This window comes from Agelaius tricolor, unplaced genomic scaffold (assembly GCF_023055355.1).
Source record: "Agelaius tricolor isolate 1412-34295 unplaced genomic scaffold, bAgeTri1.0.p SCAF_17, whole genome shotgun sequence".
Taxonomy (NCBI): domain Eukaryota; kingdom Metazoa; phylum Chordata; class Aves; order Passeriformes; family Icteridae; genus Agelaius; species Agelaius tricolor.
In genome coordinates, this window is record NW_027269277.1 from 12,200,875 (window position 1) to 12,224,299 (window position 23,425).

The following is a 23,425-nucleotide window of genomic DNA, read 5'->3' on the forward strand; positions in this document are numbered from 1 at the left end:
AGATCTCCACCAAGAAAGAAAAAATGGCTCAAGAGCAGCTTGGAAGTGGCAATCTTTGCTAAAATATTCCAGTCAATTAGGGTTCAGTTGTGTCCTCTCTTCTGCTTTCCATTCTCCTCCAAAAGTGGTGGTGTTCCACAAGAGCCTGAAGGTGTGGGGTGGTGGGGGCCATGGCAGAGGCTGGGGGAGTCAGTGCCAGGTCTGAGTCCTGCAGGGAAGGGCAGCCAAGGATCCTCCCTGGTGGCAGAGGAACCAGCCCCAGGTCACACAGGGGCACCACCATGGGGCTGCCCAGCTCCCATCCCCTAGAGGGGACAGCTCAAAGCCCAGCTGGAAATCACAGACCTGGGCTCAGCTCACAGAGCATTTGAATTCTGTGCTTGGCCAGCCATTGTAACAATGGTGTTTCCTGCTATAAAACTCTCTCAAACACAAACACCTGTGCATGAACATTAGCATGGCCTTGTTCTGAGGGCAGAAAAAGAAAATACCTCCTTTCCCACAACACTTGTTACAATGAATGGTAGCTATGGAATCTTTCACACTTGTTGTCGGTTTTCAGATGGAAAAATAAATCTTAGCAGGTATAAATAAATGGGAAAGATATAAATATGTAATATAAAGTCTCACCATAAATTAATGGAATACAAGCATGTCTGTGTCTGAATCAAAATGCAGCAATAAGTAAATGTTTTCATCTTTCTTTTCCATTTTTCAAATACTCTTGAAAATAAATATTTGGTGTATTTTTCATATAGACAGAAAGAGAGGAAACCCATTAATATTACTTTATGAGCTATTATTTTTATATGTCTAAATAGCTGCTGCATTAAAATGTCAAGAAAAAGCAACTGTGTATTTAGTCCCAAAACAAACTCAGTATGAGTAGAGCCAGTGCTGGCTGCCTTCCCAAGGGCCTTGGTCTAACACACTTCAGCTTTGGTTTGGAAAACCATCTTTAGGGAGGGAAAACACCACAGCCCCATGTCTGCCTGGCTCCTTGCCTGCCTACAAACAGCTGGTCATGGTGCTAAAGAAGGCAGGGATGGGACTGAAAAAGACACTTTTCCCCTTCAAAAGAAAAAGAAAAAATAAAAGGGAAAAAACTCCAGCAATCTAAAACCTGAAGAGTTTATGCACTGACTGCTGAGCTGAGGCTCCTCTTGCACAGGTCACTGGACAGATATCAGATGGTATGACCTTTTAATTGCTAATGGCCTGGTCTGGATTTCAACACATGAATCAGAGATAAAGGACTCTGTATCCTATTATCAGTCTCCTGAGCAACTGCTACATCTCATTAAGTGTAACTATATATTCACAGATCAGAATCCCATAAATGGAGAGTATCATGGTACCACAGAACAGTTTTAGTTGGAAGGAACTTTAAAGATCATCTAGTTCCATCAGATCTTTGACTGGAAGCAGAGTATTACTAGGGCATTCCATTGCTGTAATAATGATTTGTGAGTTCCAAAGCAGAAGCCCAATGTCAGGCTTTATTTTTGCTTTAATGTTGCAGCTGTTGAAGGGACAAAGCTGGGCTGGAAAACCATTTGTGCAGCAGGGAATGAAGAGCAGACACAGATTTCTGGTCTTTGTGTCACTTTACACCCAAAAAAATAAACAATGATAGGTAAAAGCATTCCAATAGTGCTGTTGTCATTGTTTTTCAGAGAGAGAAATCAAGGCCAGGCACAGCTACAGGCTTTGCATCAGATCACACCCCAGAGCAGTGCAGGGGCAGAAGCAGAAGTGAGCACATGCCATGTGCAGCTCTCTCTAACCAAGAGACCATCACTCTGCTAACCAGGGAGGGAAAGGCAGGATGGAGCTGTGCAGTGCCTGCAAACCCACCAAGGATGGCACACAGAGAAAGATGTGGGTTTTCATACAGGTCAACTTCCAGGACAATTTAATATCAACACAATCCCCTAGGGAACAAGGCCAGCAAGGACTTAATTTGTGTTTTAAATGCACACCTCTCCTTAAATCTGTAGCTTCTAAACAGACACCTGGCCAAATTCTGCACGAGCACACATCAGCACAGGTCCACTGAGGGCAACAAAGCCATGTTTATTTTTTTTTATCAGCTAAGGATCTGATCCAGCCTTCTAAGAAGAGGGGGCACACAGGGGGTGAGATGTCCTGTCTCTTTAATGCTGCTTCCCACACCAAACACTTGGCACCAAGCAGGACTGGGGTCTTTGGGGTGAGGCTGAACATCTATTCCCTGGCAGTGGCTGAACTGATTGCCAGCAGAGAGGGAACTGTAAGTCAGCAGTGATAACCAGGGCCCTGCTGAGCCACCACCAGTGGGGAACCTTTGCAGCTCTGAGAGGTTGATAGTCTCATAAATAACAGGTCTTCTATGAGATACTGCAGTCTGAGTGCATTTCATTAAATGTAAGGAGATGAGCTGATCCTTGCTTTAAAATACAGAGATTTGTGTGTTTATTAGCTGCATTTCCCACCCCACCTGTCTTTCAGCAACAGTTTTCCTCCAGTTGCAGATATTTTCAAGTCATGGACAAGGAACACAAAGAGGTGTGTGCAAACCAGAGTGCTGAGGGTGGCTTTTGCAGGCTGCATGGACCATTTTCTGGGAGTGCTGCTGATGCATAGTGATTAGATGCCATTTTAACTCAGCAATGAGCATTAATGGATGCTGTTCTTTCTCTGTCCTGCTACATCTGGTCTAGCAGCAGAAAGCTCTCTGTGATTTAAGACACAGATTTTGTGAGGTGCAATCTCTCTTTGAACCCTGCTTTTCTTTTTCCCCCTTAACTTTAATTCCTTCTAGAAGAGTTTTCAGAACACATAGTTTCCTCTTAAGTCAGCTTTGGTAATGAGCCACTAAACACATCTTGAGGCTTTGCTTTGAGTAATATTTTAATTGGTGAGATTATTCAAATATTTGAGGCCAGGCCACCCATTTCTTGTGTACCCCACTCTTTGCACTTAACCAGGGGGAGGAGAGCTGGAGTATCATGCTCTAGAAATTTGGGCACAAAGGCACTGAGCAAGAGGAAAACTTGCCTCCAACCCAAAGGAATTTCCCTTTGGATATAACATTGTACGTCCAGCTGCAAGGCTGGGGAGTGCAGCTGTGTGCAGCTGGTGTGAAGGGCAGCTGGATGTGACCAGGACCAGAAAGGGCTCGTGCCAGCCCTGCAAAGGAAGGAACCACTGCTGCTGCCTTCATGCTGCACTCATGGAGTGATGGAGCTTATGGCAGCAGTGGGATGAGAGATCTGCTCCAGGCTGCCATCACCCAGCACAGGAGGGGCTGTGGGGTCCCATGCTTGGGACAGGTGCACACCCCCATGCAGCCTGAGCCAGCTTCCCCTTGGCAATCATAGCAATACAAAATCATAGCAGTGTTTAGGATGCTGCTCCAGACCTCTAAGATCTCTGAGTCCAGCCATCATCCTCCTGCCCCTGTGCTCTGTGTGGGAAGGAGGCTGAATTCTGTCAGGTTTCCCACCCTCAGCCTGGCACTCCCCTCCCTTGCAGGGACTCCTGGCAGCAGCTGCCCTCTGTCCCCATGCCCTGCAGCAGGGCTGGAGCTCTGGCTTTGTGGAGGCTTAAAGGGACAGAATACGGAGGGGGGGTGGAGGTGGGGAGGGGCAGGGTGAGGGAGGGAGTGACCAGATTTGGACAAAGCAGCACAAATAGCCAGAGGTATTTCAAACTGATCACAACTGGAATCAAAACTCAGTTGTCCCAAGATTCACTTTTGTGAGCTAGATTCAAATTTTCCAGATGTCCCAAGGGATCTTCTCTAACATAATCCTGGATTTGGGAGTAAATTCTCCAAGTACTGAATTTATGAGCCTGCATCTCTTCACTCCTCAATGAGTTTTGAAAGATTTTTGGCTTTAAGCTAATAATTTAAAAATGATTGTCTTTTTTCCTAGCCACTGGATTCCAATTAGCTTTACTTTTCTCTTCAAAAAGGGAGCCCCCATACAGCAAGCATCCTGCAGACTGATAATGGGATGCAGGTACAGAAGCACGAGTTCAATCAAGCCCATCTCGCTGCTCTGGAGCACTGCTCCTGCTCATTTTAGACTCATTTCAGCGTGGCAGGTCACAGCAGTATAAACATCACAGGAAAAAAAAAAAAAAGGGCCGAGCTGGCAAACAGTCAGAACTTGCTGTTCCTGACCCAGTAACCTACTTTTGAGCACCACGTAACACGAAAGCCATCCCTGGCTCAGACTGCGACGTCACCTCTTACTTAACTTCTTAGAGGCAAACAGTGGGGCTGGTTGGAAAGAGTGAGACGAGACGTGGTCATCATTTACTTCATGCTGACCACAAAGATCTGTTTAGTTTAGACAGGAAGGCAGAGAGTGAGTGGTTTCCAACCTCAAGTGATTCACAGCCACCACCTGAGCACACATGTTCCATGCACAATTTGGACATTGGTGTCCATCGTGTTGACACACGGAGCAGCCTTAAATTTTGTCTACAGCACTAGTGCCACCATCAGCTTCACAGCCAAAGAAACTGCCCAAGGGAACCCTTCACGAAGGACCCCTGTTTTACCTCTGCAGAGCTGCCCTAGCTCTTTGCACTCCAACTCCCTCAGTCTGACTGATGAGAGCACAGACAGCACGCAGCTTAGTTTCCAAAGGCAGAAAAGACTTAAGATATAGCCAAAGATATAATAGCCAAAAGTGCTCTCTATGCCTGTTCTCCCCTCAACAGGGCAACAACAGCAGCCATCAACACCCACCACCTCTGGGATGGCATCTGTCTTCCCCTTCCCAGATTTCTCCCCCACCACAGTCTTTCCTTCAATCAGCAAAGCTGACCCCATGCTCACATACTTTTTTACCTCTGATGAGGTTAGTAAAGGATTTTGGGGAATGTTAAATATGGCAGGAAAAGATATGTTCTCATGATGTGCAGCATCCCTTTTCTCCAGGATAACTCATGGGCTACAAGGGATTTTCTCCTGCAACTTATACATAGTTTATCTTCTTTCTTTTTCAGTGACAGGAGTGGCATCACTGGTTGAAATGCACCTGGACAGCATTGCCAGCCTTCAGAGAAGAAGCCTGTGGCACTTGTCATCCTCAAACAGTCCCTGCTTAAGAAATGGTTAAGCTTAAGAGTTAAGCTTAACAGTTGCTTAAGTTCAGCAAAACAACTACATCTTCAAAGCATTTTGTTTGCCTAAAGCCATCAGGAGTTTTCCCATCAAAACACAAATGGAGATGGACTAGGAATAAAGTTTTCAGGCAGTTTTCTACTACAAAGAAAAAATCTGAAATCATACTTATCTAATGTTCTTTGAAACTCTGTCTGCCACTCTGAACATCCTTAGAAACCAGTGTTTAACACTTGCCATTAGGAAGTAAAACATAAACTAAGACAAAACTCAGGCTCAACGCTTGAAAGGATTAATACTTTACTGCACATCAGGGAAAAGAAATAAGAGTGGTAAGACAGAGTGAGAGACATTACAAAGGGAGCTCTTTAGGGAAATGATTCTGTACCAAAATATGCCCATATTTGCAGGCAATTGCTTCCACTGCATCTCTCAGTTGAAACACACACACACAAAATAGGAAGAGGTAGAAATGAAATTACTTTTGGTTGAATATTCCAGCTGCATGCAAAAAGAAGTGGTTGAAGTAATCAGAACAAAGTGTCTTGAAGTTATTCCACCTTCCAGCTGGCTCAAAATGACCATGATTTTATTTCTATTGACACTTGAACTTCCCATTGCAGAGCCAGAGGGGACAGGGCACTGCAGTATCTTAAAAATTCTAACTACATTTCCTTGCATCATCACAATCCATTTTCCCACCATCTCTTCTACCAGCAGTTTTAACTTAAACTAAGATTAAAAACCTGGAACTATTTTACTTGGGCTGGCATAAGCACAACACAAACGTAAATGTTCTAATAGACATAAGAAGTAATTTTTCTTTACTACAATGTCTAATTTAGATCTCTGAAATTGTAAAATTAAAATCTATTCTAACCCATACTTACACAAAGAAGGCATTTCTAGAAAATTATAGTATCTAACTGCTTATTACACAAAAATCTCAGAATGACTGTATTGTAAAAAAAATAATTGCTTAATTATGAAATCCTGATGATAAAGACACCATTGTCATGAAAACATCTGGACTGCCAGCCTCCCAGAATACATGAAATTTCAATAGGCAGAGCAAAATCAGGAGGCAGATGAAAGAAGAGTTTTAAAGAGGTCCAGAGATAAAACTATCACCCACTGCAATTTCTTTGTCAAAGTGCAGGGCATGGCTACAAACAAACCAACCAGTAACAGCCTGGTCACAGCAGCAGAGCAATAAAGATGTACGGGGAGATGAGAGACAATTAACAAACACTGTGCCTACTCTTGCACAACCTTGGAAAAAATATCCTTCTACTCTACTCTTCTACAGTGTCAACCTGGAAAAATAGCCATTGCCTCAGGGTGTTGTAAACCTGTTTATCATTCTGATGCCTGAGAATAACAGAGTGGACAAATCTGAATAGAAGAGCAATCAGTAGTGTTTCTGTATAATTTATGTTGCATCAAACATCATTTAAATAATCTCTGAAGAACAAAACAGGAAGAGGAATAGGAATGAAGCAGGGGGAAAGGTCAGTTACGCACTAATAGAAGCATTGAGAAAAGTAAGAGAAGTTTGACTGCTGTTCTCAGTTCAGCCAAACATGGCTGACCATGAACAAGAAATCTGTTCCTTGTCAAGCCTGTTGTAAATGTTATGTTAATGGTGAAGTTAGTGCCCATGCACATTTTAGCTGCTTATGAAATGATGAAAGTTGTCTCGGAAAAATGGGAGTTCAAAGACATCACTATCCCAGATATGAGATGTTACATCAAAAGGACCAGAAGAGGCATGAGAACATTTCCAGTGGACTGGGGGATGCAGTCCAGTAAGAAGAGACCTTGTCTGTGAGCCCAGGATATGATCATGTTGGAGAGAACTCTCCAGGACAGGATTTTTCTCCTTTCCAGCTGAGCCCTGCACAAGTCCTGAAGACATTCACACCTAAAACTGGCCCTGAGCATGCAGGCAATTCCAGGGAATCTAATGAGGGTTCCTTGGTCAGATAGCTAAAAGTTCACAGAGCAGGGCTCACAGGGCTGACAGCTACAGTGAGGTGTGGTTCCTTACCTCTAACAAGAGCTCCCATTGCTGGCAGTCCCTTTTCACCACTGATCAACCTTGGAATCCCCCATGGAAACCTCACATGCAAATTATCTGCAAGGCCCCAGAACAGACAATGGATGAGACATCAGAGAATGATGTATCACTTATGGGGTAGGACACATCAGTTATGGGGGCCATTACAGGGTAGACAGCATCAGAAGCACAGTAACCTCCTCACATGGTTGCCATCTGTGGTTCTCTGCTAAAGGTTATATCAGGACTCCATTGTAAAACGTTGCTGGCTGGAATTTATAATTCAGTGGACAGCCAAGTCCTCAGCCAAGAATCCTTCCAAATGAAAACAGCTCAGTTGTGGGGATTCTGCCTATGGTGGATATTTTTGATCACTAACACGATAAAATCTGCAAGGTAGCATCAGCCTGTGCAATTGATATGTTTTCCATGAACATCTCTGCACAACGGCCAAACTGATGGAGTTGATCATCATCTTCAGTCTCAGGTCTCACTGCTTGTTTGCATGGTGTTCAGAGAGTGGGATAAAACTCATTCCCTGTGCAAGGGCTCACTGTGAGATCTGTACAGCACTTCAGTCTCCCCTAAGCCTGATACAGAGGGAATTTATAAAGCGTGTGCCCTGAGGAATGGCCTGCATGGCACCAGAGAACAGAGTTGCACACACTAGGAAAAGCTTTCATGACTTTCTCAAGAAGCATTACTCTTCTGCCAAGTAAATGTGCCTGTTATTTACTTTCCAGCACATATTGCAAAGCTCATGTTAATTAAACCTCTAAAACACACAACAGAATAAATCTTTATTGACGTAATGGCAACAAATTGTATAGGAACTCTCCCCCGCTGTTTACTCAGTAAATATTTGCTTGGAAAGAATAATTTGCACTCTCCTAGACAAAGGACAATCCAGTTAGGGCACTGGAGCCAAGAGCATCCTTTCTGCTCTCCTGGACTCCAGAGCTGAAACTCCAGGATCCTCTGAGTCAACTTACAGAGAGTTCAAACATCAGGCAAACACACCAGGAAGGAAAGAGCTGGGATAAAACCCACAGGTCTGATGCCAGGCTCTGTGGCAGCAGAGAACTTTGGTACAACATCAAAGACCTCATGCTTTTCCCTGGATGATTTATGGGTTTTAGCACAGGGCTATGTCAGTGGTTGAAAGGATGGTCCAAATACAAAACCATCTCCAAAGCTCAGTGTACATCAGAGCAAAAAGTCCTCTTTTCTTTGGAGATGCCAGCCCTTTAACAGACTGCAGCTCTCAAAATCCAGGCACTGGAAACCAAGGAATATCAGGTCTGTTACTCATTTATCTTTAGGTGAATTTCTAAAGTATTTCACACATGGATAGATTTCTAAAATCTGGTTTCCAAACCCTAATAACTCACAAAATAAAGCACAAGGAACCTCCAGTCAAACGCTGTATGACATTTACAGAATGCCTTTGGATAACTCTGGTCTATAAAGGCAACTGCACTGTTAGACAAGGCAGTGACCAAACACACTTGTTAATGGCAAAGCTGCCTCTGACTTTACCAGACAGAGGTTCATCCCTAAAATCCCATGAAATGTCAATCTGTGAGGACCCCTCTCATTATTAATATATATTTATCTTTAGAGCAGATGGACTGATTGCACAAGGCTGAAAGTTGTCCAAAAGAGAAGTGTCTTCTACTGGGGAACAGCCTATGAAGTACAAACACTCCCAAAAGACATGACTCATGCTGGCAGGCTGTCACAGCACTTTTCTGAATTTGAATCAACATAATCTGAAATCCTTTTCTCACTGGCCAGTTTAGATATATTTCAAGAAAACTGCAACTATACTAGCAAATCCTCTTAACCTTCACATCATCTCCCTGCTGAAGCACATGCAGAATGTACCAGTAAAAAAAGGAAGATCATCTTAAACTGACAGGTTATTCACACTCTCATAGCTATCTTTCAAATACAGATTTGATAGCATTACCATCCTGGATTAGAGGGTCTGGGACTCTGTTCAAGTTTCCAAGGAATGGTCATGGGGAATTGCTTTTAGTTGGTTTCTTTTCTTCCATATCCACAGGGATAATGGACATGTAATGCTACTTATCTATTCTCCATACCTACATCTGAAAGACAGAGGCATTACCATTGCTTCCTCTATAAGAATAAGTTTATAAGAAGGCATATTTACATAAGTTTTGATTACTCATGCAACACATAAAGAAGACTTAATGCACATTTTTCTTCTCCTACACACTGCTGTGTGCTCAGTGCTTTGTCTAAAGCTATTTCACAGAAGAATATCTTAATAGCATATTTTTTCCTTCCATACAAGAGCTGTTTCCAAACACCAATGGTAGCTTCTGTTCCAACAGCACTGCCACCCTGTGCATTGTTACTGCAAAGCAGATCCATCACAACCACCAAATTTCAGCTTTGGTGAATGCAAACTGAATTTTTCCTCTTGGCATTGCAGTGCAATGGGCTTGTGTGTTTGAGAAATATAGCCTTGGATTTCCTGCATAGCTGAAGGCAGTTCTGGCACCAGCTATTACTTGATTTTATTAACTTAGACCCTTATTCAGCAAGTGCTGAAACTAAACTCATGCTTAGGTTCATCCTTGTTCAACAAAGTGCTGCTGCACAACAGAAAAATTCAATCACAGGTTTTGTGTTCCTGTACTTATCCCTCACCAGAAGCAAGACTGCAAAAGGTACCTGTGTTATTTCTAACATGGCTCAGTTTCCTTGGTTAGCTTCAGGAAGAAGCCTTAACCCCAGTGTCCAGCTCAAAAAGATCAAACCCACCCCAGATCTCCTCCCCAAAACCAACCAAACAAAAACCACCACAAATAAATTTAACAGCTTTAGCCTGACATGGAGGATGTCAGATGGTCAGAACTGCAGGAATGCCCTCTGGTAGAGCCCAATGAGAGGTAAGTGAGCAGGATGAAGCCAGGCTGCAGAAGTGTCCCTATAACATGCCTGGGGAAGCAATGCCTACCTTTCCACCTTCCAGGAAAAAATCCTGACTTGTGTAAAACAGGCCTGTGAGAGCCAGCAAGAACATGCATGCAGAGTGAGATACCTTCTAACAATGACAAAGATCTAGGCAGGGGAAATATTATTTAAAACTAAATTCTGTTGCCATCTTATTGCAAAGCTCCCATACCTTCTCAGTGATTTCTCATGGGCATCTCCTTGCAGCACTGACTCCTTCTTCTTCACAGCACAGCCAACAAACTCCAACTCTCTCCTCACCCAGCTAACCCACTCATTTGTAGCATTCTTCTTCTTATTGGACACAGCTGTGGCCCGTTAAGAGCAGGCCTGTTCCTAATCTTTGGTAATTAGTACAGCTGCAACTCCTCAGGTGTGAGACTACCTTCTGTACTATCTTTGTTTTCTTACATTCTATCCCTCCACAAAATTCCTCAAAAAACCCCCAACATCTATGACCAGATGAATTTGAGATAAATACTATTAAACTTCTGACAAGTGGCTCAGGACACCCAAACTGAAATGCCTGAAAAGGATCCAGTTTCCAAGATATCACTTGTCTGGGGAGCTCTCCAGCACTTTTCACGGGTTGCCCAACAGTGCCTTCAAGGTGGAGCCCCTGTATGGTAGGTAGGCTAACTTGGGGAGTGTTTTTTCAGGCATAAATGCCTCATTGGATCTTTCCAGTGGCAGTGCAGCATTCTCATCCTCATGGGCCTCATAGCAAAGTATCATCTAAAGAGTGTTCACAACCTCAGACTTTCCATCAACTCCTAAGTAATTTTTAAAACCACCTGAAACAGCTACCCCATTTCTGTGGTGGTGAAGACTGCAGAGAACACACACACCAAATGTATAACCCTACCAGAAAACATTTTTCTATCCTATTCCAGCTAGAAACATCTTCATCTTTGGGAAATAAAGCTTAATTTCAACAAATACTTCCTCCTGAATGTAAAATTAAATAAAAGCACTGTGACGGTAACAGAGCTGTGCTTTTCAAGAGCTTCAGTATTACATCTGATTAAGACTACAGAGATGTGCTCTCCAGCAAGGCACAACAAACTTTTTGACATTCAGGAGAATGATACTGCAGCTCCAGCTTTGCTATGTTTAGCAGCTGGTAACCAAAACACATCCCCGGGTGAGCACCAGAGGAGCCAGGCATGCACTTCCCCAGGGCTCTGCTCTGTGACCCCGTTTCCCTGATGTTATCACTCTATCCTCATTATAACACTTCAAGAGGAACATAAATATCTTGTATATCAAAATGCTCTTGACTTTTACAAGCAACCTGATTCAGCAGCCCTCAGGGTGCAGTTTCATGACCAGCTCAAGCAAAATTCATCCTTGAAAAGGCACTTCTGCTACTCCCAGCCTCCTCTGTGTGAAAAATCAGGCTTGCATGGTTGAAAGCTAATGTTTGGAGAGACATTTTATAAAGATCAGCTTTCAACTACTTTGCCACTACTGTGCCAACACAGCAGAGATTGCAGGGAGCAGAAGACAGAACTGCCTTCTTTAGTTTCAAACCAGCTCCTCATGAATTTGTCTTGGTTTCAGACGAGTTAGGAGGAAATGTCCTGGAATGAATGTCTCCTCTGAAAAAAGGCAGCTTTCACAGTCCCTCCCCCCACCAAACAAAGGAATTTCTTGGAGGAAAATGAAAAAAACTATTTATTTAACACACAGAGTGCATGCAGGCATGGGAAAACCAACGAATAATGTTAGATATTAAAACCTTTTCTCTGTGGAGAAAGCTGGTGACATTAGGGTCGTGCTTGGCTTCTCCCAAGGTCCGGGATGCGGAGCCCCTGCAGCCCCCCAGGGAAGGTCTGGTGTTTTGGACTGGAGCTACGCTGAACAGCTCCAGATGAAGCCACAGAAATTATTGGAGAAGCTGTATGCAGTCCCAGGAAACTCCCTCCTCAGCTCACAAGCAAGAGCCAGCTAAAAGCCAAGCACACACACCCTCCCTGCAGGGCTGAGTACAGGAGCTGTGTGAAATCCTGCTGGAAAAAGGGGCTCCCCCCTGCCCCAGGCCTGGCCTAAAGTTACAGCAGCCATGTCTGGGCATAAAACAGATTACAGGGGATACAGTCCCATACAGTCACCTCAAGACAGTTGTTTTCCTTGGTGGCACAACCTATTGCCTGTGATGGCCATCAATGGGTCTCACGTGCTCCCTGGTACCTGCAGGAAACAGAGGGACCTCAGCTCTGTACCTTGGAGGCTTGGGATGATTGTTAGCATTGGTGGGCTGACAGCCAGGAATTCTACACTGAACCTAGAGCTCTGCCACTGGATGATTTTAATAAGCCATTTAGCTTATGTCCCACCTCCTTTTTCTGATAGCATTTAAACCTACTTTCCTGCCTGGTTTTCCTAAGATGCAAGTCATGTAGGCATCTCTCTACCTCTGACTATTGTGGATCCCCTGTGGGGAGTCACAAAGTTGGGGATCTGCTGAAGCTCACTGCTAGCATATTTTGTACAGCCTCATCGTTGCAAAATACATATTGTAATTGAGAGCCTTCAATCCCTATGCATGATCTACTGTCCCAGATTAATACAGTATTCCAATCTCATGTGGAACTTCTCATGCAACCACAGGAAAGACTATAATACCAGCCATCTTCCTGTGGAGCACTGCATAGGTGACAGGACAATTTTAGGGGAACAAAGATACTCTTAAGAACTACTAAATGCAATGGAGGAACAGTTGTTAAAAGAGGATTGTTGCAGTGTGATGCAATATCCTGTTTTAGCTATCCCAGTTCCTTTCCCAGGTGGGCCAATACCTTCTCCCTTCCTCTCCCCTTGCCCCCTTGCTAAGTGCTGTCCATCAATCTTGGCATTCCAGCAAGGGCATCGTCTGATTGGCAAAAGCTCAAAAGATGCTCTCAGCCCTGGGGTCATGGGCCTATCCAGGTGTCACTTGTCCCCTGAGCCTTCCCCCCTCCCACCTGGTTGGTGGCACACCTGCCCCTTCCCTCCCCTCTCCCTGGGGCTTAAAAGACACAGGACCATGCAGTTTGGGGTTCTGTAGGAGCTGTTACAAGATTCAGAGATCTGTGACCCTGCAATAAAGCTCTGGATTAAACCCTCCGGCAGAATCCATCCCCTTTTCCCTTCACCATCACCTGAAGCCTTTCCACCAGAGGTAGAACTGAGTTCCTGCATGCCTGGACCTGTTCTAAGCATCCAGCTGCAACATCCAGCCAACCAAAGGAGTCTCTGAGGTGAAAACCATCTCAGTTGCCACCTCTGGTCAAGCAGCAAGGGCCAGACAAGCCCAGGCACGTTCCATCCAGTAATATTGGGATCATATCTCAATATTTTGGTGCCCAACATGTGGCTCAAACCCACAACCCTGAGATTAAGAGTCCCATGCTCTACCAACTGAGCTAGCCAGGCTCTGGGTTTCAGAGTGGGGGACGCAGGGTTTTGGGAAAGGTTCCATGCGGTCTGGCCAGGGCGTTGTGGACAAAGGAACTCAGGCATTTTAAAGTACTCAGTTAGCTGGCTTCCTGGGGAATGAGCAGAGTGTGCTCTCTTTAAAATACCAAGTTTTGGGATACAGAGTTTAGAGCTGGGGGGGGGTAAGAAACAGGGAGAGCAGAGGTACATTCCTTGATATTTGGCTTTTTCTCCAATTCCCTTTGTTTGAGCAAGGCTGCTCAAACTTGTAAACTCCAGAACACGAATTTAGCTGAAGACGTATTCCCAGATTTTCCCAAGGTTATAAATTCATGCCCTACTTTGTCCCAAAATTGAATATTGTGGACTTCTTCAGGAGAAATTTGTGGGAAGTGTAGAAAAAGCCACCTTATAAACTGTTTCAATTTTCCTTTAGAGAACATTACATTTCCACTAAATAAAATTCCAACAATATGATAGAGGATATAAAGGCCTGTGAAGAGGAAGCAATTCCCAGTGTTTAGCATTGAGCTTTATTGCCCTATAAAATCCAGCCCTGTGCCCCATATGCTGCAGTTATCTGAAGAAACTGCATCTACAATTTAATGTTTACACACATAAATACTTTTGTAGCACAAAGGTTGCCAAAGATCAAGGACCTGATTCAGCAACAGACTTAGTTTAATATTAAGCAGCACCTCCATCAACATGATTATTTATCTACTCCAATTCAAGGAACTGCTACGCACTTTGGCCAAATGAGGCCAAAATGGGGGATTGTTTCTGAAAAACATGTTGTGCACAGGTGAAGTCTCACTTGTAAAAAGAAAGAGAGAAACCTGGGAGAAATGGACTGCTTTTCTACACAGAGGCCTGAAGAGACAGTCAGATCTAATGCAGCAACAGGGAAGAACAACCTAGGGCTGAACGTGAGCAGGAGGAGGTGCAGGAAGGTGTTTGTTAGCAGGAAGGTGTTTGTTAGCAGAAGTGGGTGCCTGCACCTCCTTCCTGCCTCTCCAAACCCGTCCCAGAGCCCATGGGCAGCGCCCACACTGCTGCAGATGGGATCCCAGTGGAGTCCCTAGGTTGGGAATTGGCTGCACTGGAAACACAAAGAGACAACCAAGAGCCTCCTTGTGTGCTACATCCACAGCTCCCACCCATGAAAGCTTTGCTGAGGGTCCAGTACTGTTGACCAAGTCTCATTCCCCTTTTATAGAAAAGAAAATCCTTAGATTTGCTTCCAAATTTGTGGTGCATTTTTAAGCAATGTGCAAGGACACATTTTCTGACAAATTCTATGTCACTTCTGTTCATCAGAAGTCCTATTTTATAATTGCTCAGGAATGAGGGTCTAGAAGACCTAGAGTAGACACACAGATGGAGTTTATTCAGCTAAATTGATGCCTGTTTAGGTTTTTAGCTTTCTCTGTGCTTCTGAGACAACAGTTTCCAAGGGATAACTGTGCTCTTGAGAAAAGCAGACTCCAAATTTCACTTTGGGTAGAGCCCCAAGGTGGATTAGCCTGTCTTTCTGCCCACCCTCACTGCATGCTGTAAGCAGATTACTTGCAATATGACAGATTTAGCAAAAGTGACAGTTGCTCGCTGTCCAATATCATTAGCCTGCCTGCCACAAGAGCTCAGACATGGTGCTCCATTCTCTAACAAAATCAGCTTATTAATAACCATACAGCCTGGCACAGAATTTTCCATACAGCTGAAGTGGGGCTTTGAGCAGGGGAGTTCCCAATTCACAACCTATGGAGATTCAAAATTGAATTCTAACTAAGATGAGGTCCAAACAGCAAACAGGTTCAATGGACTGGCATGTCAGAGGGACTAGGACAGATAAGCATCTGTGCTTGCCTTTATTACTCATCCTTCATTACCTTTATTACTCTGGTCCCTGAGACTGTGAAGGGAATGGTAATCTAATAAAAAGGTTACCTGAGTCAATGAAAACAATGCAATTCATTGGTGTGCCTTGGGCTCAGCTCCCCAAGGAATCAGGATCTCCTTTTCCCTAACAGGGCTCAGCACCTTCCCCAAGGTGCTCTGTGGCAGCAGGTAAGGACCACACTGCTCTTCCAGGCAGGCAGAAAAGGACGCAAAGGAAGAGAAAGACTTCTGCTTCCTAAGTACAGGTGTTTGTGTTACAATGTGAAAACAAGTTCTGAAGTAATTCTCTGTTGATTCCTGCAACAAAATACTTCAGAAAAAAACTTGCATAGTCCATGAGGTTGTTGCAAACCACACTATTTGTAGTAAGGCTAAAAAGTTAAAGAACAGAACTAATTTCAGTGCTGAAAATGAACCCCCACAATCTCCCATTTAAAGCCAGGCAGGCAAGATCATGTTCTGACCCTCTGCCTCCCCTCTACACAAACCATGGACCTGCACAGCAGCACCTCCCACATAACACAGCCCAGGTAAATGATTTCCCAAAGCTCCTCACAGGAATCCCAAGACCAGGTAATTCTGTAATAATTCTGAGTGAAATGTTTTTGTTCTAACATACACCTGTGGGAAAAGAACACCTCACTATTTTACAATGAGCTCTTTAAAGACATCCTGGGAAATTTTCCAAGAGCTACACCAAAATGGAAGAACATTTAGATATTTACTTTAGGGGCTTATTAAAATGTTTGAAATAATTCTTGTCCTCTCCTCCCCACAGAATAAAAGCCTTTATTTTCCTTGTCAGTTTGAGAAACGTGGCTCTGATCCTGCTGCTGAGGTTTGCATGTGGACACTGCCACTGGCTGCAGCTGGGAGCTGAACTCTCAGGGCTCAGCCTGCACCAAGGGCAGCAGGGGAACAGGACTGGGACAGGGCAGGGATCCATCACCCCATCCCAAGGAACTTACACTGCAAGCAGTGACTGAGTTGCCAGTCAAACCCAGCTCTGGGCCAGCTCAAAGCTAAAGCAAGAAACACAACAGGGTTTAAGGCCATTTTAGTACCCTGAAAGGTTTATAAACACCAGAGAGTCATTTTACTGCAAAGTGCATTGAAAGGCTTTATGTTGGTAAGGTGGGATCAGTGCCCATTCTCAGAACAGGTACCAGCATCAGGGAGTCAGGGCAGTCCTAATCACCCTTACCTACATCAAAATAACTCTGCTTCAAGAGGGAGTTACTCCTTGGGCAAAGCATGCCTAGCACTGCTCTTGCTGAGCCATCTGGCTGGTAGGATCTCTAGCCAGGCAGAATTTCCACCATAGGAAAGGCTCAGGAGAGGTGCTGACACCAACATATCCTGGCAAGTCAGTGACAAACACACCAAGCCACATCAGAGACAGCTTAGAGAGCAGCTCACAGAGGGCAACAACTGTCCAGTGTTCAGACAAACTTGGAGCAGTTTTGCCAGCAGGAGGCTTGCAGTTAGACTGCAAATCCCAGCCCCATTCCACATTGTAATGACATTTTAGATTTCTTTATTACCATTTCATAATGGTAATTAAACACAGGTGTGTGCACAGAGAAGTCTGCTTGATATATAGGGCAAGGCTTACCATCTGTGGGCAGCAACCCTGCAGGCTCAGCTATGGGGCTGCAAAAGTTACAAAGCTACCAGCACCTCAGTGATCATGTGAGAAAAACTATGAAAGACTAAGAAAAGAAAGACTAAAACTATGCAGCAGTGATAATTCTCCATCTGTGATCACTTATGGCAATCTGCCTGTCTTCACTGATGTACACCATGCTTGGGAGCTCACAGCACTGGATGGCCTAACCCCATTGCTTCTTTGCCATGCTGGGATCTTCTCCTGATCCTCCCCAGGTCACAGAGTGTTTGTGCAGCACAGAGAAGCCACCTCCCCCGGTGCAAAGATGGTTATATGCCACACCTGCCACCAAGATGAGATTTCATCAGCTCATTTCCCCTCCTGGGGTCCGAGGCCTGGACACTGTGGCCAACAGCCCTGGCTGCCCCCACCACAGCCCTCCCAGGTGCCTGGGTGGGGGTACAAAGCACCGGGGAGCTGCTCCCTGCAAAGCTTTAACAGCACACCAGAAGCCCTAGAAATGGAGAGATGCAAAAGAAGTGGCCACCACACACCTGACTACCCGTGAGCCCAGAGGTGCAGCATGGCAACCGTCCTTGAGCAGCTCCCTTGAGTCTGAAGCAAGAGACTGCCCTCAGGTTAAGCCCTGTGTTTACACTCATCTCCTCACACAAAGGCCACACAACCAGTCAGGGGCCAGCCAGGTTTATGGAACCACTGGAGTCAAGCACAGCAAGAGAAAGAGAACAAGGATGCAACGGGATATAGGCTGTGGGCCCTGGCAGGCTGCTATTCCAGCTGAATATTGCGAGGAACAAATGCAAAAGCCAAAGTGACAGGAATTGTGACATCAAGTGCCTTTTAGACAGTAACAAAAAGAATCTAAAAATTGAGTACAAGAGATTCTCAGTCCCAGGGGAATACGAGCCTGTATCTCATACCAAGTGATTTTTCTGTTGCACAGTTCATTTTAGGACAACGCTCACCCTCACAATGCCAGTCCCATGGCCTGAGGCTGCTCTGGATTCAGACACCTGACTGCTCAGGAACAAGCATTTCTGTTTGTGAATAATTCAGATCCCTTGCTTATTTAGGTTCATTTGGGCTCTGTTTCTCGCTGTTGGAACCTTTTGAGTTCACAGCAGCCTGTGCTGTGTTTGCCCAGCCCCTCCTCTCAGCCCTTCTGTGTCTGTAAGGGAACCAGCTCTCCCAGTAATTCTCAGGTACTTGAAGAACATACAGCACTTACAGTGCAAACACAGCTTCCACAATATCACCCTGAAAAGCTCAGGCATTCCTTTTGTTCATCTTGCTGCAAACCAAGATTACTTTCTGCTCTGAGACACACATTTGACAGTAGCTCCATGAGAGTGCTATGCCTAAGAGTAACTCTTCCATGACAGTGGCAAGCACATCCAGACCTACAGCCCCAGTCTTAAAACAGACACAGACATCCAGCACCCATGGACACAATTATCCAGCATGCCATGCACTCATCAGTCAACGTGAACATTTGCACTCGGACAAGCAAACACAGCAACTATGCTGCAAACAGGTACAAGTGCAAGAAACAATAGCAAGTGCAAAGAGCAACAGCAAAGCCCCAGCAAGTTACATTCTGAATAGTAACAGCAGCCTGGATCATTTGAAATAAAGCATTTTCACTGCCTGAGCACAGCTTTCTCTCACAAAATATTATTACCACTATTAAAGGAAAGCCATTGTGGCTTTAGCACAGCTTATTTTTAATTGTGTTTGAGACACGTTAGACAAAACCAGACAAACAGCACAGACAAATTACAGAGCTGTTTCAAAAAGTAGCAATACCCAAAATGATCTATTTGAGGTGAGGTGCTGAGTGGCAGCGTTTGCTCGAGGCACCATTGCCTACATCTCAGTCACTAACGCTGCAGCCCTGCGCAGCAGTGCGCACACCACGCCTGCCTGTGCACCCCGACACACAGCCCCCCTGAGGAGCACAGCCCTGACTTACCCTTCAGCCAGCAGCAGCCCCAAACCCTGTGAAAGCTCCTGCCGAAGAGTTGACAGAGTTTCACCTCGTTAGCCAGCGAGGGTGTTACATAAGCAGCACCGTTTCTGCCGGCAGCGGGGATGCGCCCCGCGCACATCCCTCTCCTCCCCATCCCACACGGACACAGCTCCCAGCAACAGCTGGGCCGCAGCCACAGCGGGGGCAACGTGGGCTACGGGTACTTGTGGGAAGCAAAACCAGCGGTTTCAAAGAAAGTTCAAAAGGTGCCTGATGTTTATGAAGAGGCATTGCTACTATGAAAGGAAGTGGTGCAATGGTATAATGTTCCTTAGCCCACTGAAAGCAGCTTGGCCTAGATTTTCCTGTACTGTTTGATGTGACCATTCATGCAAACAGGAGTAAAACTTTCTCTTTGCTTTTAATTAAGCAACAGCATCACAACAACAAAAAAGAATGAAAAAGTGACACCCACAAACCACCTTTTTTTGCTGTCATCTGGGGCTTTTGGGCTACTGTCAGACAGAGAATATGCAGGAATCAGTCCCATTGATTAAACTATTATTAGCAGCAAACAAACAGATGTGTTCAGCCAAAGACAGGACAAACCCCATGCTCTGTACTTCAGGACTACAAACAGAAAAACCCCCACTATATAAAAGGCTTACTTCTTTTTTTTTAGCAAAAGATTCTCCAGCACAATGTGCAGAAGCAAAGTATACAGCATTTCAACATGCAGGAATTAATATAAAAAAACATAACATTATTGCCTCTGCTGTCTTCCCACAGACTAAACCTCATCAGCTTTCCTAAGACTGGGAGCAGGTCCTGTATCTGTAATAATCCTAAACAAAATGTGGCTTGTAGTCATTCGGGACATTCTGGTGTCCATGAATCACTGGCAGACACCCTATGCAGTGGACAAATGCATAGGGCTGTAGCTTTAGGACAGACATAAAACTCTTATGTAAGCCATAATCCTCTCACAGACTCCTTATTCAGTGATTTTAAGAACGGCGTTGTAGAAGCCTTCTGGCATTCCAGTGGCTTTTAAGCAATTTGAAAATGGGGAGACTCCTGTCCCACCCCCTCCCTGACACCAGTGCTGCTGCTGGCACCCAGACCTACCTTGCAGGGTGTGGGGGCACAGAGCTTTGCTGTTCACCAATGTTTGGGTCCTCCGCAGAGCTGCTGCTGCTGCTCTCTGTGCTGAGTGAATCACTGGGATTAATCTCCTGCAGAGTTCACTGAGGCTAATGATAATCAAGTTAAATTTACACTATATGATCAGAGTTTAATTAGGTACTGTTATACAAGTCCTATTAATTACAGTGGTAATACCCTTACGAAATGCAGATGAGAGGGTGGGGCTGTGGTCAGAGGGGGCTTGGCTTCAGATGAATTCAGGAAAAAGCCCCATTAAAATGCTCTGTGTGTCCCTCCAGTTACCTGCTTGCCTCTGTCAGTGCTCAAGATGAAACAAAAAGCTTTAAAAAATTATAATCCTACAAAATGTAATAAATCTAGAAAATTAAAGACCTCCTACAGGCTACACTATCAATTCCTATTTACACCGAGAAGCAAGAATTCCATTTTAAACCCCAATGAGACTCAGTCATTATTAGCTTGGTCCACTCAAAATCCTACACAGAGAAGTCCCAGGTGATAAAAGTAATCTATTTTGCATGGAGATAAAGATAGGCAGGTCTTCCTAATGTTAAAAAGTAAGTTTCTCTTTTCCTTCCCTAGTTTCCTCCTCTGGATAACCTGTTGGGTCAGAGCAGATGCCAGCTCGTGCTTGGCATTTGCTGTGTACAATCACAGCCTCCCCGGGGACACAGACCCACATGCCCAGGTGCCTCCTCTTCGTGCCCTTGCAGGGCATCAGAAGGGTGTGGGGAGAGGCAGCTGATCTGAACCTCTCTGTGAGCTACATCACCTGGAAACTGGGATGTCTCTGCCAAGGTGCAGCCAGGGAAACTCTGGATCTCAAGAGCAGGAGCAGACTCCAGGTTTCAGCAGGCAGCAGTAGCTCCATTAGGAGACATTGCACAGCATGACATTCCAAGCCCCAGGACAGGTCTTCACTTCTGCTAAATCTTCTCTGAGGTATTCTATAGAAAGAGCAAAGCTTGTGCCATGTGGCTTCCATTAGCATTTGCCACACATGCTGTTGGATGGCTGAAGTGAAACCTGCCAGAGACCCTGTGCTGGTACTGCTATTCACTGGAAACACCAAATCCTTACAGACACAGGTGAAGGTCTTTTCTTCATTAAGTAAATCAGCAACACAGAGTGAGGCTTGTTAGCCAGAACAGATGCTGTTCTTGAGCACAGACACCTGTGTGAGCCTCCTGTGCCCAGACTCCCTCTCTGCAAAGTGCTTGCTCAGTCACAGGAGAAGCCTTGGCACCTTGCCATTTCTGCCACTGCAGTTAATTTAATTAAAAACCCAAAAGATGGGAGGCACATTTCCTTCTTCCTGTAGGATTTGTCACCCTCTCCCTGTCAGACAGCAGCAAACAAGCACATCTCAGCACTCCCACTTTGCACAAAACAGACATAAAGCAGCAGTATGTTACAGTAGGCTGTACTAGACATTAATTACCAAGCCCTCCAGCTATAATTATCTTGATGAGTTTTGGCTATAGACACTATATTGGCCCTTTACAAAGAAGCCTGGAGGATACAGCCACACAGGATTCAGGAGGAGACTCCTTTCCTGGAGTGTACTCTGGGTCCCACCCCACCACTGCAGACAGCCAAACTGTACATGGAGTTACTCTGACAAAATGGCAATTTCAAAGCAGCCTGTATGGTCCTGTGTATGTATTGAAATCCCCCTCTGTGTCCCTTGAGGGACAGCTCTTCTGGGGACACACAGGAGCCGAGGCAGGAGAGGGAGATGATGGTTCCTGGACAGCTCCTTGCTCTGAAGGCAGACTGAGGTAGGCTCCTGGCCCACACATTTCCCTCACAGTCCAGATGTGTCTCCTCTGGAAGACCCTTAGTCTCTCCCCCACCTGGCAGTTTGGCCAAGACTAGGAAAGGACCTCTGGAAGGACAGGGCTGGCAGAACACCTCAGATCCCTTGCTGGGATTTTTGCTTGATTTAAGCACCAAGGACTCATTAGTCCCCCTCATTCCTTGTGCATCCCTGGCTACAAAGTACAGCTGGGACCAGAACATCCCCCAAAATCCATACCTTGAGGACCTCCCCATCCTCATTTCAGCATAGCAGCACTCTGAGGAGATAGGCACCAGGCTTTGCCAAAGCCTTTAGCCTTTTTCCTGTAGTTGTGACACTTTTGGTCCCTCACTGCTGAGAATGGCATTTGTGACACACTAATGGGAGCACAGCAGTGCTCCTGCAGCAAGGCTTTGATTTAGGAAGCAGAGCTGCTCAGCCCACTCTGCTCTTGCTGATGTAGTGACCTGGTTTTGTCAAGACTGTTTTTCTCCTTTTGTCTTTGATGTCATTTTGGAAGGCAAGTCATGAGAATTTCATGGAAGCATTGACTCAAAAGTTGGACTAAAACAAAGCCAATCACAATACCATTATAAATGAATGAGGTGCAATTTCCCCTTAGAGGATTATTACACTATTTAGGGTTCTAACACATTTATTGCCACAGTTTAGTAATCACTTTCATGCTTCTCATGGAAATATAATCCATTTATATTTTAATGTAACAAGTTACAAGGATTAGCAGCTCATAATAAATATACTCATCCCCTAAAGCATTTAAACAGCCCCTACACTTTCTGAAAATCTTAATGAGCAGACACCTACAAATGAACAAGGAAACTAATACTGTGTTGTATGGAAACCATCAAACTGCAAAATACATGCTGCTTAAATTACTTTTCTGTGAAATTAAATATTTTTCAGCACACAGATTTTTACTTTGAAATTACTTTCATCATGAGAAGACTTTGGAAGTCTTTGAGACTGCCTTTTGCATTGGGAATTTGTTTACCTTGCAGTCTTAAATTTGGAATATTACATTCAAATCATGCATAGGACTATGTCAAATCAACACATCACTCATGAAAATCAAATTAAGGAAAGCTGTCAATAACAGCCAAGAGAAATCCACCCAAAAGAAAACGCTGCCTGACTTGAACTTAGGTCAGTCCTAGTGCTGAAGTGACCATGAAACCACATCCATTGAAGCCAACTGAAATCCACTCTGTCAGAGAAATGTAAAAATCTCTCTTGGCCTACTGGCCTGCAGTGAGTCACAGTATTTTATCTCTTGCAGTTGTCTGGAGATGGGATGGGAGAAAGTAAATATTACCTGTCAAACTAAAGACATTCCTTGCCTATTCACA

General features: G+C 44.7%; 1 protein-coding gene and 1 non-coding gene across 2 annotated transcripts in view; both read right to left on the minus strand.

The window, feature by feature from the left end:
- The window catches only part of PASD1 (PAS domain containing repressor 1), a 103,413-nt gene extending 84,184 nt beyond the window's left edge, over window positions 1-19,229 (minus strand). The window contains exon 1 of the mRNA XM_071442486.1: window positions 19,094-19,229. The gene's annotated coding sequence lies outside the window, so the exon portion shown is untranslated. The remainder of the gene's footprint in view (window positions 1-19,093) is intronic.
- Window positions 13,514-13,586, minus strand: TRNAK-CUU (transfer RNA lysine (anticodon CUU)). The gene has a single exon. It is a non-coding gene; the product is annotated as a tRNA-Lys (tRNA).
- Window positions 19,230-23,425: the final 4,196 nt, after the last annotated feature.